This window comes from Odontomachus brunneus, unplaced genomic scaffold, assembly GCF_010583005.1.
Source record: "Odontomachus brunneus isolate Ranch 3 - 2012 unplaced genomic scaffold, Obru_v1 Obru_scaffold_037, whole genome shotgun sequence".
NCBI lineage: Eukaryota > Metazoa > Arthropoda > Insecta > Hymenoptera > Formicidae > Odontomachus > Odontomachus brunneus.
The window spans coordinates 2,324,971-2,341,522 of NW_022639487.1; the positions used below are offsets into that span (position 1 = coordinate 2,324,971).

Below are 16,552 nucleotides of genomic sequence, written 5' to 3' on the forward strand. Positions count from 1 at the left end.
GAGAGAGAGGAGAGAGAGAGAGAGAGAGAGAGAGAGAGAGAGAGAGAGAGAGAGAGAGAGAGAACTGTACCACTGCGTTAGGTGGGTAAAAGACGGAGACATTGAGTGGACAGAAACGAGTTCGACGCAACAAAAGGACGAAGCCAAACATTCGCAAGAATAATTTCGTTAATGCACAAGGACAATTTTGTTTCTCTTCACGAGAAGAAAAAAAAGAGATACGCTTCTCCGGCACATGTGAACAAGGTACTCGAATTACGACGCGACGAATGAATTTTTACGATCGAGCACTTTTTGCATCTTCTAAAAAAAATGTAGTAAAATGGACTTATCCTTCCGTCGCGTCGTTCTAAGTTGCCCGAATAGCAGCTTGGCAAACCGCCACGAGACAGCGTTGTCTCTAGAGCCTCTCCGGTCCTTTCGAGCCGTTCCATCGCGCCGAGGGGATGATACATAACTGCATTTTCAATTAACGCCGAGCAGGAAATGGACACTTCGTTCCGTGCCGGAGTCCCGTTTTAATTGCGTCGCGCGTCACAGTTTCGCCGCGCCATCCGCATTTCCGCTCTTACACCTTCGGTATTTCACAACTCGCCGGGTTGTTACGCGGTTCTCTCTCTCTCTCTCTCTCTCTCTCTCTCTGCGAAATGATTCTGCCGCGATTCGGCATTGGGATTCTGGCGCGAGAGCGAGCAAGGAAAGCGACACAACGGTTGCTTTAACGCAACCCTTCCTTACGCCAAGCGGCAGAGCGCGACGCGCTTCTCCTCCATTACGACAATAACCGTCGACGCTCGAGTTCCCGGCCCGCATTGTATTGCGCGATGTGCCAGTACCGCGAAAGGTGTAACTGAGAGGTGGAAGATCCAGCATTGTACGAGTAAGCTTCTTGCGCGGCGTTGTCCGATATTACCGCGAAGTCTTGGGGTATATTTTGTGGTGTTACTTCACTGCCGACCCGGAGAACAAACGTGTCCGGCTCTCTCATCTCGGAAGTGAAGTCTGACGCGATCGAACTTGACATTAGTCACGGTCTAGCATGTGGCTTTTGCAATCCCGCTATGTACATGCCGGCGACAATGCGCTCTATACTTATTTTTCGAGATACTGTCAGCGCGACGTCGCAGAGACGCGCCGCGATAATTGAAATGGCACCTTCACCTCTCTCGCGTCTACCGGGACACATCGGGATAATTGTCGCACGCTGCAGTGTTGGGCATTAATCGATTCAGATTTTCTTTGATCAAAGTGATCGGCAAATCAATCATCGGAATTAATCAGTCGTCGTGTGTGTAATCACGAATAATTTAATCGATTGACGAAATTGTCTGGGTTAATTGTGACTTTACATATGACGATATTATTGATCAATTCTGTTTATTGATTCGCCGATTACTTTGGTCAAAGAGAATTTCAATCAACTAATCTCCAACATTGATATTACATTCACTCTTATCTCACTGTTATATGATATGTTTTCTCTTGGACAAAAATTTGCTGAGAATTTATTTTCACTTGTGACAGTCGTGTTTGTTCGCTCACAGAGATGCGAAAGCAAATCGTTACTTTCGAGTGGTTTTGAGTACTTTTCAAGCGCGTCTATCACACTTTGAACGAGAGAGTTATTATGTATCGCGATGGCGAAAGATAGGAAACATAAAAGCAGATTTGTCCCGAATTACGGCTTCTAGCTCGCCGATTAAGATCTTCTTAAGGGAGCTCATAAATCCCTCGACACTCGTAGAACAAGAAAAGCCGACACGATCAATATTTAATGACGGTCTTTGGGGATCGTTGAAAAGCCAGAACGAGTTTCCTCGTTATCTCCATTATGTCGCTGAAAGATTTCTTTGACGTAATGACGTGGAAGGAAATGCCGGACGAGAATTTATGATCCGCGGAGAAAATCGGACACGCGCGCGTCTCGTTTTATTTCGCCTTCAACATCCATGTTGACATTACAACAATGACCATAAAATTCAAAATAGTACCATACAAATGCACAACACCTGTCCTTTGTGCTGCGCTGTACGTTTATATGCGGTTTTTTCTTTTTTAATTTTATCCAAGCTTAATCGAAACGTCTATCGGAAAGAAATTAAATTTCTTTTATAGCGACAAGAAATTAAATGGCGCTTTGATTGCATGTGGAGTTCCAGCGATGGCAAAGCGGACAAATATGAGACAATGGTACACTCGATAACTCGCGCTTTAAAGCACGTATTTTTATTGAAATGCTTTACTTATACAACTGATGGTACAGTTGTAAGTGTAGTATCATGATCACAGTAAAATCTCGCTGAAATAATCAGTCGATGGTAGCGACTGTTTCTATTATTGATACAGTTTACAAACGCAAACAGTATCACTGCACGTAAATCGATTTGACACAGCGTATAGAATGAATTTATGTACTATAGATTTTGCAGTAAAACCTTGCTGGTCAAAATCAGTAAGAGATATAAGATGGAGCAGTAAAATGCAAATGTTTCCACTGAAAATTAGTGATTTACTCAGTGGCTATCGGTAAAATACTTCTCTCGCTGGTTCAGAAACATTTTTGCTGACTCACTTTAAGGGGGAACAACACCACGGCGAGGGAAAAAGAACACTTTTAGGAATTCTTAAGTACATTTTTTTTAAATAGTCATTTTACATGTATTTAGTACATGTTTAAAATGAAAATTATGTTGTTGTTTATTTGAAATATATATTTTACAACGAGTAAAGTTCCGTAAAACAAATCCTCTGTCGAGAAACATGGTTACATTAGCTCAAATAATTATCTCTGAACTGTTAATCCGAATATCGCAAATAAAAAGATTCCGGATGTATAACCTAGGAAAACGATAGCCAGGTGAGAGCCAGCGCTGTTGTACGAATGTATATTGTGAAATAAAGTAACGCAATTACAAAATAATGTAATTACAAAAACCAAACGTTTCGGCCCTGTACTCGGACTCAGTGGGAGTTACAAATTAAAATAACAAATGTCAATTTCTTTTTCGTTTATAGCACACATATAATTTATTCTGTTAATTTATAACTCTCACTGAGCAGGATTTGAATATTGAAACGTTTGGTTTTTGTAATTACGTTATTTTGTAATTGCATTACTTTATTGCACAATATACGCTCGTACAACAGCGCTGGTTCTCACTTGCCCATTATTTTCCTCGATTTTTAATCTGAAGTCAATGAAGTAAATATTTTCGAAAATTACATGAAAGTAACTTCATTTGTACTCAGGAGTTTTAAAACAAGCTTTGTTTTCACAGAATAGTAGATTTTATGAGAAAACATTACAAATTTTTCGACGAAAGTCGATCAATTTTTCGAATGATTCTTAGTGAGTTTTTGAAAGCAAGAAAAATCCGTACGTAATATATACAAACGAAATGAATTCAATTAAAAAAAATCTTCCGCAAAGTAGAAATCAATTAGATCAATAACTTTCTAAATATCTCCGGGCGAACTTTAAAAAGATAGTCTCGTTGAAAGTTACCCCTCGGTTCCTTATGTGTTTTTAAAATTCTCTTTTAACTTCATCAATTTTCAAACAATTCTCCAAAGCTATATTTTTTCAGAAAATGCGGTAAAAAGAATTGATTTTTTTGGAAACCGTAGTGTTCTCCCTTAAGAGAGTGCTAAAGAAGTGGCGTGTGCGTTCAATAATTACTTCCCCAGAGTAGGTATTATCGCGACGGAGATGCACAGAGTACGTGTTCTACTTCATTTCCCGCCGATGTATAATTCGCCGATTCGTTTCCGTCGAATCGCGAAGTACATTAATTCGAACTCTCTGCGAAATTTACGTCATGAGGTGTGTTTCGTGTTTTAGCCAACAAATAATTACACTATGTTACAAATCTAAAAAAAAGTTTCTTGCAGTTTTGTTATGAAGGGTCGTTTTTCAATAAATAGGATGCGCTCAATACGAATAATTTCAAAAATTGTCTGTCACGTAAGGTTTCCGAGAAAGAAGGGATTGAAATTTCTTCTGAAATCTCCTTCGCGTTTTTGGCCATTTTCATAAATTCATAACGCATGAACCAGATGTCCCAGCAACTTTTGAAAGATCTGAAATTGAAGCTTAAATCTTTGTCTTCATTCTAAGAAGGAGAAAACTGGAAGTGCAATTTTGCTACTTTTCATAGGAAGATAAAGAGCATTCTTAGATTTATACAACGAAATAGAAAAATTATATCATGCCCAACAAATTTATGAGTAAATTCTTCTTAGCGACAGTCTCAGGAAATAATGAAAATTGTAGAAAAAATACCTTACATGTCGCACATATCACTCTTGGAGGAAGTTGAAATTACAAAAATAATTTAGAACTAAATAAAAAATTTTTTATCCTGCTAGAATAGGATTCTGATTACATTTTTATTATGGAGAGGCATAAAGAAATGCACAAATAAATCTCAACTCACTCAGATTGCAATAAACATCCTTAGAAGGGGTAGAAACTGCAAGAACAATCTGATAAATCTGAGAGTTTTTATTCCCCTATGGAGGGTGGCAAAATTGCACTTCAAGTTTTCTCCTCCTTAAAATAAAGACAAAGGTTCAAGCTTCAATATGAGACCTTCCTAAACTTGCTGGAACATCTGGTTCATACGTTATGAATTTATGAAAACGACCAAAAACACGTTCTTTAGAGGTTTCAACCCCTTTTTTCTCAGAAAACGTGATAGACAATTTTTGAGGTTATTTTCGGCGTACTTTACTTACTAAAGAACGATTTTTCATGATAAAAGTGCAAAATCTTGTAACATAGTGTTATTAGATCCTTTGAGATATATGCGTGTATTCAAATTCGAGATTCGATATCAAGTTCTCGTGGTTTCCTTCGGCTTCCCCAGGCAACTTTCCGTCTGTGTAAGCATCTCCACGAAGTTACATACGTGGCTTGTTATTCACTAACGAAAAGAGACGAAAAAGAAGCCGCGTATACGATGAGACTCCAATACTACAAGCAAACGCAAATTTACTTACCGTGCATCTAGTAGATCTAATGTCGCAGAATAAATTCAGCATATCGAATAATTCGTCGGAATAGTCTCGTTAGTTCGCCGACGAGCTCTCTCGTAATACCAGATCGATCGGTTGAGAAAGAGGTAACTGATACTTTCGGATAAGAAATCGCAACAGTAAGGCGCGCAGGCAATAACGTCACACAGGAATGACGGAATAATGGAAATGTTACGATAACGGCTTCACTTTCGCGGGATCGATCGGCCGTTGAAGTTTAAAGAAGAAAATCACGATTCTGAGATGGAATAACACAGCATGCGACGTGAAATGTTGCGAGAAACGCAAACGAACGCGCTATTTAATGTCGTCAAATCTTCCGCATGTGCATTCGCTCGCCTCTTCCTGTCGTCTTGTTCGGTAAACCGATTAGAGTTCGATGCGGGAAGGAGCGGAAGGAGAACTTTATTTACGACGCGGAACAGGGAGAATTGCGTCGAGATTAATACTATAAATGTAATTCCGCTGGAGATCCGGCGGAAATATAAAATACAGGGCGACGGCGCGGTAATGACCGCGCGCGCGGGCGCGCACTCTCTTTACTCTTACAATTTTCCGCGCGGAATTAAACTGCTTCCGGCGGCAGCGCCGGTGATTAAATATGGAACGCAATAGAATTTCTTCTAATTCCGTATTCGCTCACCTTCAGCTACGCGAAATCTCGTTACGAGTCGCACGATATCGTTATTGCTCCGGCGTTTGCAGTTGCTGTGTGACAATCGTGGATTTATTGGGTTGCCGCCACGTGCGGAATAAACAAACAAACGCTCATACGTAGGGGAGAATGAAAAGAATGCGCGCACGTGGGCGAAACGAGCGAGACGAAAATCTTAACGCGGTCATTTGGCGCAATATTGTATATTGCCTCGTGGCGAATGCTGCAACGCGGTGGAAGTAAGACAAATATATATGTACAGGGTATCTGACAGTTAATGACACACCCGTGTGCGCAAGTAGAACAAACTGAACATAAAATTCTTCCACCATCTCGCAAACAACTACGTAACATTTCTAGTTATTCATTGAAGAAGATTGATGAATGATCAGCTGTGATGGCGACGTCTGCCGTCGTGTGTTTATACATTAAGTCAAACTGAAGAAAAGAATTCTCTATCACTTTGCAAATAACTACATCGATTTTTAATTGTCAATTGAAGAAAATTGATGTGAAAATGTGATTTTGCGCGATAATCTTTAATTAATAACTAAAAGTCTACGTGATCATTTGTAAAATGGTAGAGGACTCTATTCTTCAGTTTAGCTTCTAAACAATTGTATAAACGTGGTCGTGAATGTAAGAGCCAATTAATTAGTATTTTATTTATTAATTGTTTTATTCTGATTGGTAATCATTTACAACCACTTACGACCAATTTACTCAATTGTAAAATTGCCTTAACCCATTAAGGCCCAAGAGAAAACCGCTAAGGATAGGCTTTCAAAACGTACTTTCATTGAAATAAATCAAAATTAAAAATTTTTGGCCGCCATATTGATTTTTAAAGTCAAAAACCATTTTTCTTCTACAGTCTGCTAAAGTATGATGTTTTGCCCCAAAACAAACATCTTCGAAAGCTTATAACTTGGTTGAATTTTTCGCCAAATAAAACTATGTCAAATTTTCGCATTTTTTCGCGGCTATATTGAATCTGCCATTACAAATTTTGAAAAAATAAGTGCATATTCATACTCAGCGAACCCAAAACCTATACGGATTTTCACTCAAATAAGTCAAAATTTCAAATTTTCGGGCCGATCATATTGGTCCGTCATCTTGAATTTTGAAATCCAACACAAATTTTTTTTCACTTTTTAACAAAATTCGACGTTTTGCTCTAATTTGGTTTTTGAAAGCCTATCCTTAGCGGTTTTCTCTTGGGCCTTAATGGGTTAATATACGAGTATATGACAGCAAACGTCGCCATCACAATTCACTCATTGTATTGCGTGTGATCATCCACACACACCAATGTTCTTGAATCAATATCTCTTTCACTAATCTTCTTCAATTAACAACTGGAAATTTTATGTGGTTGTTTGCGAAATGGTAGAAGAATTTTGTGTTCAGTTCGATGAGTTCTATCCACACACAAGAGATGCATTGTGTCAGTAATTATCAGACACTTTGTACTGACAGTAATGTGATCGGAATGGTGTCCGTTGTAGCATAAAATTTCGTTTAAAAAGCAACGGACTTAAAGCGCGCGGGAAGATTTGGCGCGAGTAATTCGTTAAACTCGTAATTTTCCACGCTTCTCGTGTCGTCGCTTGCGCAACAATTTACGTCGCAAACGTCGTCATAGTCTCGCTCGGAAAGTTTTCCAATTTGCCATAATTACGACGGAGAGCGTTTGCTAGAACTCCCCCTCCCTTACAATTGGCTATCATTAAACGGCTATAGCCGTTGACGAGTTCGTGAGTTTACACGTTTCGCGTATTCGACGGCGATTTAGATACTGCTGCTCGCACGGAATATTGTCCGCGATTGGCGCAAAACTCCCGTGATTTTGCAACCGTGTCGCCGTAGCGTCCGCAAAGTTCACTTTTAATTGGTGTCGTTAAATAGTTTATTAGCGCGTTACGTCCGCGGTAAGAGCTAATTGGAAATAACCATGCATGACAAACTCTCGTTAAAGCGGGCGTGCGACGCCCGAAAGGGACGTGTTTAAAACTTGTGCCGCGACCGTAACTCGGACGACCTCTTGTGATTTTACTTAAACAAGGTACATACGGATGGAATGTTGAGAATAGGATACCGGTTAAACTCCTCGCTTGTGCGGAGGAAAAGATGGTGAATGTTATCATTGTGTCAAATCGAGTCGTAACTTCTCTCTGCGCGCTTTTATTCTGCCTCTTCGTTTATTAATCTTTATACATTGAAATATTTCACGACGAAGCCCAGTATTGACCATTAATCGATAAAAATTGTCTTTGACTGAAATAACCGGCGGGCAGTAATTAAAATTAATCGATCGTGTCACACATGTATACGTAATTACGAATAATTGAATAGATTGATGGAATCAATTATTAATCGGTGTATAATTAATCACATCAAAGCTTATTTAATAATTAGTTTAGTCATTCAATGAAATAATTTATGTTTTGATATTTGATTAATTTTGATTCTCGATTTGCTGATTACTTTAGTCGCAAAAAGTCATTTAGTGCCTCTGACGAAGGCCAGTCTAACATATTCGTGCCAATAAGCTTTTTTCCAATAATGACTCTTCCAATAATGACGTCTTTTCAATCGATAGACAACTTGTCGACTCCTTCATTGGAGCTGATAAATATATCGCACCAAAATACACGTCCTTAAACTTTCGCTTCTAAGTTTATGCTCCTTACTGCGACATTTCAAAAGTGACGTTCCATCTGTTTACGGATGCTGTTGCATGTGCGACGTTACGTTACGTTACTGCAGAGAAATCGTGACTAACTGCACTGAGTGTGCATTACATTTGTACAGACGCGTGAGCAATTCCCTTTGTAGCTGTTGATCATTGAACAGTCGCTCCGACTCCTTTTACACAAAGCTGCATATACATCTGCAACGCGTTGATTATGCAAAAGCGGAACTCGCTCCGATTGTCGGCGATGATGAAAACTGAAATCTTAACATCATGCTTCTGCAAGCGAGGAAAAATAGCTTCGGACTAATTTTACGTTTATTAGGAGGCTTGCCCGATAAAATATTTATCGTCGAAAATCGCCGATTTTATCGCGGACTTTATCGTAAACGTTCGCAAAAAATGGTCATGTCGGAATCAAATTCCATAAAACGCGTACTCGTCCCGTTATATTACAGGCCGGTTCATAACTTCATGCATATTCATCGCGTATGTTTGTTTCGTGATCAATTTCCGGCGCGAATAGAATAAAAAAAAAAAGAGGGCAACAAAAAGAAAAAGAGCACCGCCGCGCGGTAAGATAACAGAGATGAAAATGAAGGGATATATATCGTCGATTAAAAAAAATAATCCGCGCTTTATTCAACGTGTGCCGAAATTCCTCGGAAATACGCGCGAACTCGTGAACTGGGCTGATACACGACGGCGTACAGTGAGGTCAAACGAAATTTCATGATTCGAAAAAAGCTGCAGTCTTGATTTTGGACCGATTTCGATGCTTTCTTTTTTAATGAAAATTAATTTCTTATTCTTATATTAATGAAATTTAGAACTAAGAGAGTCAGATTTTTGCTATTTGCTCCCTTTCTTCTAAATCAGACATAAAGAAGTTAGATTTAAATATTTTTTTCCAACCATTCCGATAGATGCGGAAGTTCAGGACTTGTTATTTTAAAAACAGTAATTAATAAAAAAATTGATAACTAGTAATAATTTCATCTTACTTAATTCAATAGTTTTTATTACTGAAATTTATGTTTCAATTAATTACGTTTGTTAAGTTGAGGTAAGATTTAGCGAGACTATATGTTAGTTTGTATGACTCTTTTTTTAAGCCTAAGATCATTTGCATATTTTCAATCTCAAGATCCACATCTATGTGCTTGGTATTGAATTAGATGAGATATAAAATGAGTTGTCTATTGTTTGACTGAAAAACATTTCTAAATCAAGTTTCCACATCTTATTTAGAAGGAGCGAAATAAAAGGCAAACATCTGAGCGCGAAATTGTTTCAAATTTCGTTAACTTTTATTAAAAAAAAAAAAAAGGAGAAACGTCAAAATCGGTTTCGAAGGCTTTTCGTGGTCTTTTTTGACATGTGACATTTTGTGTGACTCCACTGTGCGGCGTTTCATTGCAATACGTATTGCGTTACTTTACCACAGCATATTTTCAGCCCTCGCTGATCGAAGGAAGGGTAAGCAGGAAGTTATGCGCGTCCCTCCGCCAACACGGAAGGAAGTTTTCATTCACAGATCGTCGCGTGCGTATCGCAATACAAGCGAAATAGTATCCGTGTAAATTACTCGGCTCTTCCTGAGATTAATCAAGATAATTGAATGGCATCGTTGGCCCGAGGGCGAAGCTGCGCGCGGAGCTACGTAGAAAACGAGGGGCGGAACCGCGTTGATTTTATGAAATTAGTCGGACAAGGTGAATCGAGAAGCGGTAAACCCTCCGTTAACGCGGACTTTGACGGTACGTTGACCCACACACGACTGGCCGTGAGGATGGGTTAGTATTAATTTTGCTAATTATACCTCATCCTATTGCGATAGTAATGGTGACGTGTCGAGAAATAGCCCCTCATTTCTGCCGGAGCGATGCACCTTTAATTAATTGGCCCACGATCGTTGAAACTTTTCCTCCGTCTAACGATACCAGTGTCGTAAGTAGTAATGTCCCTTATGCGACGCGACAGGTGTGTTGTGAGTCCTCTGTCACTCGGCGAAACGCCCGTGTTTGAGTGTATTGTCTCGCGAGCATCCGGACGGAAGCCAAAGTTTTGCTTTTGTATTAATGCTGCAGATTCCATCGAACTTGAAGTTCCAATGGAGAATCTCGAGGTACAATTATCGTACGAACAATTGTCTTTTGACAATAGTTAGTCATTTCGTTGAGGCTTACATAAAGAAGAACTTATTTAAGAATTATTTTATATTCGTGATCATCTGACAGTCTACTCGCGTGTAATCTTTATTCTCGATTTCAAGAAATAAAATAGTTTGCTCAGTTAAAGATAAAATATACACGAGAAACAAATTTGAAATAATTTAATTGGGATTAATGGATAAATAAACTTTTTTCTTTCATAGTGTGTTTATTATTATTTTCTATTCGCGTTAAAAATATCGATGAAGTTGGAAGATTTAAAAGAAGTAAAGGAGGGATTGTAAGGGCGAATTCACCTCCTCCTCCCCTCCCCAGCCAATCAGAATTCGCGCGCTGGTAGAAAAACAGAAACTATCGACTATCACCTGATCATACGAATTCTAATTGATTTCTGTCTGTTTTCGATTTTTCTACCTAAATATGAATTCGTCTTAAGCTTCGTCGCTGACTACCACTGCATCTTACGTCCTGTGTTCCATCCTGGTGACAGTTCTTGGTCATTACCGTGTCCAGACGCTCAATAAACCGACATGAATAAATACGGATCGATCGAAAACGCGATGTTAAGTAATAATCACACGTCAGCCGACGACGATCTTTGAGTGTTCCAAACTATACTTACGGGATATATTGCGCGTGCGATCGTTTTGACAACTTGATAATTTAAAAATAAATTCACCTAATTGAAGATCCGGAATAATATTAAGAGTATTGATGGTCGCGTTATTCTTCGGCCATCGAATGTGCTTTGTCATTGTTTGGCGAGCAATAATTGTTCGCGATAGTTGCGGAATGACCTTGTTCCTTTCGAAGGTATCGGTTGTTTTGGTATTGTCACGCGTCGCGTTGTTACAACTTCCATCGAGTTAAATATTTCGTTAGTTGTCGAAATATAGAATCAAGGGGTCTCTTGTCGACATCGCGTTAATTAATTTTCAATCGAATCGTATCTATATCGAGTGTCAATGCTAGTCAATAAAGGGATATCTGGAATCACGGAACAGCCAGGAGCAAGATGCTGGATCGCGGAAAGCCAGAATGCAGAATGTCAGAAAGCTAGTAGCGATGCATTAATAATTTTCAGGCGTGTCGAAGCATTTATTATGCAGGATGTTTAATGAACTTAGGGAAAATAAGAAAATACTCGAGTCAAAATTTCGAATTCCCCCCCTCTCTTTCTCTCTCTCCCCCTCTCTCCCTCCTTCTCCCTCCCTCCCCCCTTTCTCTCTCTCTCTAATGTTTAACCTTATTGTGTGTTGCGCCGAATTCAAATTTAAATCCTTATTGTGATCTTTCAAATCTACTACTTTTGACTGCATGACTATTTCCCTCTCACCTCTTTAAAATATTCAAATTCTATCGAAATTTCCAATGTCGATGAAAAAAATAATAACACAAAGAAATCCGTAAATTTTATATTTTTTTTCTCACCAATTCTATCATTTGCCTGTTGAATGTTTCAATGTTTTCATATTCGATTATCGTACATATATCAATAATGTTCAATAATTTTTTATTAAGTGCTCCTTCAAATGTCAACGTGAAGGAAGTGGTAATAAGTAAATATATGTAACATCAAGGTATAAGACAATAGCCTGTACAATGTGATATCGTGAAATTCTTTATCGACCCTTTATGTTTGGTAGAATTTACGAGATTAATGCGGGACCAAGATTTCGACTCGAGTACTCAACTTGAGTAGTAGATAAAGACGTGCGTGAAGTACCTTAATAGCCTGACCTAAGTTTCAAACATGGGTTTTTTAACGAATTTAGGATCGACTTTCCGTCAGAGAAAATCTTGAGCTTCGTTCTTACACTCCGTATAGTAAATGTGATAAAGAAACGTTAAAGAAAAATTTACGAAAATATATCGCATCCATAGAGTTTTAGCGACCTAACAATTCTAGGCAGCTTGTGATCACTCAGAATTAAGACTATAATCGAGGCGCGAGATTAATGTTCGAGAATCGCAAAGTCGTTTTCAACGTGAAGCTCAAAGTTCCCACGGACACCGTAGTTCGCGGCGTCATAATTTAGCCCATGTATTTTGCAAGCCACTAAGGGCGGAGCAACATCAATTTCCTTAATTACGTCAGTCGTGTTCTGATATATTAGGATAGTAATTTTGACGTTGTAATTTCGGGAGCGGTCGTTACTCAGTTTCATTGCTTAAGGACGGGCGCACGAATTTAAACCAAAATATAAGCTTTGGAACTAAATCTCGCGTGCTTCGGGGAGAGAACTGCTGCGCCTCACACTCGTATACCATCAAAAGCAAAGAAAGCTTTCCACTCGAGCGATATCTCGCACGTCCCTCTCGTCGCAAGCTTGGCACTGTAATTCCTTTCGATTGCGGCAGATTTTGTGCCAATAGGTGAGAATATATGTGGTTTACTTGCATTCGACTCTGTCACATGACCACTATTTTGCGATAATTCTCATCCGAAAACGGCGCAATTATCATCTATCATTTACTTCGCCAAGATTGCGTTATATTCGTTGTAAAATTTGCAGAAAAATTTTTGCAAATTTTTAACAAATTATTGACGCGTTAAATAGGAATATTTGGTCGCGAATTCTCAAAATGCTATCTAACAAATTCTTGAAACGTCATTCTGAAAATAAGAGCAACAAGTCTATTTTGAAATAGTCCATCGACGGTCGTAAACGTAACAGGATATGTCTCATGAAGCGGCCACAAGCGTCGTGAGCGTTATAGTACAAGCTACCTGCACATACTCGCAAGACACGTTCGTCAGATTCGCTATTGTTGGGTTTATCAAAGAACCCGCGCTTGTGAAAGGAGGTTGCACGACGTTCGGTGGTGGCGCGACCTTTGCGCGCACAAGATTTCGCAAGATCTTCAAGAAAAATATTCCTCACTTCGGTTGGAATACATTCTCAGCGACCGCGTGAGCGCTTTCCCCGGCGTCTTTGTCAACAATTCGTGTTCGCGTCGCGAATTGACGGCGGCGCGTCTTGTAAGAAACGCGACGGCGCTCAATTTACGTGTATTAGGTCGTGCGAGCGTCGCGGGTCGGAAATACGATGGTTGCAAGCGCTTTACGGGCGAGCGCCAAACTCGGTCCCGCGCAATTATGGTTGCGGTTATTCGATAGGTGGGCGCACTGTGCAGAGTACTCACCCGGTATGAACACAGCTTGTGAGTTTGTGCTATAAGCACTTTGAAACGTTACACGCGGAACACATACACGCGCGCGCGCGTACACGCATATGTGCGCTGTTTGAGGCGAACCGCGGAAGAAAACTCCGCAGCGATATGCTGGATTCGATTTCGAAGCTTTAAAGTACAACGCAATTGCCGCTTGCGGAAACTACCCTCTGTATCGCAGCACGGGGACGCTTTATATTCTCGCCTGACGTTATAACGTGCAGTGCGTTACAATATCGAACGCGAATTGAGAACGAAACTGCAAGGACGCGAGCGCGGTGCGTTCGAAGAAACGTCATTATATTGTAAAGGACGGAGAAAATGTCATTTTATATATATATAATTTTTTTTTTAAGGTGATCAGATTTCCCAGTTCCAAATTCGGGACATTTCATAAATGTGTGGAGCGAGAGAGGAGGGGACATTGAAAATTTTATATATGTATATATATGCATGAAACAATATTTTATTTATAGACATGAAAAATAATTTAACAACAAGGAAGACATGTGTACAATAAGAAAAGAAATTATTGAAACTAAGATAAAACTGTTATTTTTATTTAAAATTAAGAAGCAAAGCTACTGTATTTACTAGAATTATGAATTTTCATGGGAAATTCTTTTTCTGCCAAAAGGATTTGCAAAATTCTCAGAATTTAAATAAATTGGAACAATTTAGTCATATCCGGAACAAAACTCGTCCCGAGTAGTATTAAAAAAAATTCGGAACTTAGGATAGAAAACCAGGACTATCTCGGGAAAAACAGGACGTCTGGTCACCTTAATATGTACGTGTGTGTATATGCATTCACGTCGTTGCTTAGGGCTTAAAATAACAGCCCCAATCGATTTTATTTCGCTACTATTTTATCTTCCCGCGTAGAAAGCTTCTCTCGGTTCAACGAGCCGACGGCCGACATTCGCGACGTGTACGTGGACGATGTAGACGTTGGATTTTTATCGAGAACGCGCGAAAAAGCCGCGCGATTTTAGCGCAAGAGCGTCTTACACAGGCGCGAAGAGCTGTAATTAACGCGTCGTTGAATGCGCGCACCGCGAGAAGAGTAATTAATGGTGCTACAGCTTCTAACCCCTTTTAGGCCGCTCTGCGAGGCTACGGAAGCTCGGTAATTGTGCCGCCGGTCCACCCTGCCGTGAGTAATTAATATGTATTGAACGGAAAACTGAGATCCTCGTCGCTTACCGGCACCCAAAGCCGGCGTAAAAGTCTCAGCTATAACGCAAGAACGTAAAGTTCTTGCGTGAAGCGCGAGAGCCTTGAAAGCCCGGTCGCTCGAGGTGTAAGGGTTCTCGAAGGACGCGGGAGTTGTGAAAGAGACCGGAATAAAGATTAAATGGGATCGTGCGAAATGAGAAGAGAAAAGAACAGGAAAATTTCGTTGCTCTCGGCGTTAACTCTAACACGCGATTTCGTTCGCGGTAATTTTGATATTGTTCTATTGACGAATAATTTTTCTTCTTTCTTTCTCTCTCTCTCTCTCTCTCTCTCTCTCTCTCTCTCTCTCTCTCTATCTATCTATCTATCTATCTATCTATCTATCTATCTATCTATCTATCTATCTCTGTTGTTGCATTTGTGAAGAAACATTTTACATGAGCGAATTACCCGAACTTTCGAATCTTTCTTTTTTATCATTCAGAGCGACGTTTTATATATATGATGTTTCGCAATGAAACCGGTTTTTCGGTTTGCTCAACGAGCGAGCGATACGTGCAATGCGAATGTTTCAAATTACACCGCGCCTGCTAACCCAGGATTCGGTGGCTCGCGAGCTTTTCCCCAAAAAAAAAAGAAAAAAATGTCATAGAAAAAAAGGATAGAAAACAGAGTTTTAGAAAGTATTATGCTTCTACTGAAAGTTTTATTCCGCTAAATTACATTTTCATCTCCTGCTGATAACTAGGTTTTTCCCGGTTGAAAGAAACGAGTTACACAAAGATATCAATTACACTACGGTAGACGTCGGAGGAAGACTTAACTCGGTCGAGGGTTGCCGGCCCTTTCTCGGTTCTATATCGCGATTCCTTCCTCGTGTCGATCACGACTTGATCGTCGGAGACGTCTCGCTTTCGCAAGCCATATCTGACGTTTCTCGCGAGTGTCTCCGGTCGCCGTATTTTTCTCAAGTTAAATTGCACCTGTGACAACGGGCAACCGCGCAAAAGTCGTTGAGCCACCCGAAAGAAGTCGAGGACTCGATCAACGGCGTAAACAGTTCCGCGGCGTTACACGAGACGCGGCGCGCGTGAACTGGTTCACATTCCTGAATAATACACGGGCGGTTATAATGCGGTAGCGCAGCGCTGCGACACTCCGCGATGTCGCAGTGTCATTACACCGGCTTAAGAGCACGTAGCCGATACTTGGTAATCGTTAAGCTACCGATGGTACCACGCTGACGGCGGCTTTATTGGATTCGCGTCGTCTTTACGGCGACCGTGCACCGCTGTCGCAATTGCTAAGCACGTTACGTTTATGAAATATTTAACCGATATAGTGTGGTCGCGATGGAAATATCCCGGGATGGGAAGTGAAGAGTCGTAATGGAAATTCTAATGAAACCGGCAACGTGTTAGCGCTCGGAAAGTGCTGCGGATTAGACAGCACTTGGAGCCACGCAGCGGTCATTTATCGAAATTTTTATATACACGCACACGCGCACACACATATATATAACATATATCGATATATATCGAATATATAGTATATCGAATATATAGTATATCGATATATATATATATATATATATATATATATATATATATATATATATATATATATATATATATA

General features: G+C 39.9%; 1 protein-coding gene across 1 annotated transcript in view; it reads left to right on the plus strand.

Annotated features, from left to right (window-relative positions):
* LOC116843969 overlaps positions 1-16,552 on the plus strand; it is a 269,149-nt gene that overhangs the window by 153,453 nt on the left and 99,144 nt on the right. The window lies entirely within an intron of this gene.